This window comes from Camelina sativa, chromosome 14 (genome assembly GCF_000633955.1).
Source record: "Camelina sativa cultivar DH55 chromosome 14, Cs, whole genome shotgun sequence".
In the NCBI taxonomy this organism is placed as follows: domain Eukaryota; kingdom Viridiplantae; phylum Streptophyta; class Magnoliopsida; order Brassicales; family Brassicaceae; genus Camelina; species Camelina sativa.
Genome location: NC_025698.1, coordinates 10,786,685 through 10,788,256, shown reverse-complemented (window position 1 = coordinate 10,788,256; position 1,572 = coordinate 10,786,685). Strand labels below are relative to the sequence as shown.

General features: G+C 32.4%; 1 long non-coding RNA gene across 1 annotated transcript; it reads left to right on the top strand.

The window, feature by feature from the left end:
• On the top strand, positions 204 to 1,007 carry LOC104740896. The gene is made up of 3 exons (XR_760228.2): positions 204 to 316; positions 400 to 523; positions 602 to 1,007. It is a non-coding gene; the product is annotated as an uncharacterized LOC104740896 (long non-coding RNA).

Here is a 1,572-nt window from a genome sequence, read left to right as displayed (position 1 = left end):
TCTCGAATCGGTTGAGGTTGGGAACAAAATGTTTGAAAATCAACATTTGTATAAATGGTTCTATTAGTTACATTATCATCACTCGGCAAATAAATTGCTGATGTATATTTTTATTTACAGGTTGGAAAAGTGAGACTAAGTGTAACCATCTACGCAATCGATACCGACTGGTCTTGGTATTACTTTAGTTGTCGTGCCTGTAATAAAAAAAAGTGACTCACATACATGATGGAGCTTCCTCTTCGAATAAAGAAGCACAAAAACCAAAATTCTAGTGTGAGGTTTGCAAGTTAGTTGTCTCCAATTTTATTGCAAGGTGAGAATCGATTCAATGGTTTTATCAAATGATAATGCATTTATAAATTTGTAACTAATAACATTCCTTGCTTGTGGTCGTAGATACATGATTTATGTCAAAGTCATGGACAATTCTGCAGAGACAAAATTTCTGTTATTTGATAGCATAGCTTGTGAGATTATTGGAGAATCTGCAGCGTCTCTTCTTGGTGGTTCATTTGATGAAGTAATCCGTAAATTCTTGATTTCTCATATCTTTTCTAATTTGTTTAAAACTAAGAAATTATAATTGTTCAAATATTAGATTACAGATTTTGAAGATTTACCCAGCGCTATCAAAACCATACTTGGAAAAACATTTGCATTTTTGGTGTGTGTGGAGCGAGATAACATTTGGGAAGTAAAGGATTCATAAAAGGTTTCTAAAATCCTTTCCAAAGAGGGACTTCTAGCAGAGCAAGAAATTATGGAATCAAATGAAATGGTGAACCCAACTTCAATTGTCTCTGGTGATCATGTTATCTATTCCTTACGGAATCAAGTTTTAATCTCTGAATTTGAAACAGAGACAAATATATTAACAAATATATCTTTTGGCTTTTCCTAGGTTCACCTTGCCTTGACTTATAGTCAAGAGACTACTGAGTCAATTTCTCCCTCTTATAAACGTGTCTACCCATGTAATGCTGATACGCCTGAACAATCATCCTCTTCAAAGAAGGTGTGTGCAGAATCCAATGAATCCGGAAGCAGAGGAAAAAATGATGTTAAGGCTACAACACTTAAGTTTGAAGAAAACAAAATGCCATAATGTGTTGATCTAGATAATCCAAAGGAGGCATGTGTGGGGATTATGAACAGAATAATGTTTCCAAGAACAAATTGAAGGGAGTTCAAATCAAAGTTGAGAAGAAGGACTGACTTGAAGTCAAGATTGGGTTTCTTGATATGGTGATTTCATTTTAGATTCATTTTCGTTTTCTGACATTTTCAGTTTATTTTCTAATAAGGGATTTTCTGCCAGAGAAGTTATTTCTACACTATTATGGAATAAATAATCACCAATCTTTTTTTTATCTTAAACTATTGAAAAAATAAACTTCTCTTTCAATTTCCATTCACTACCAAAATAAAATTATTAATGTTTTGTTAATTTAAATATTTATTGGTGGAATGACGTATGAACAAGTTTTAATTTGCAGCAGTATAGATTCTCCAATAACTATTATAGCCTAATATGTCATTGGAAAGTTTCAAATAAAGAGAAGTTCAAAC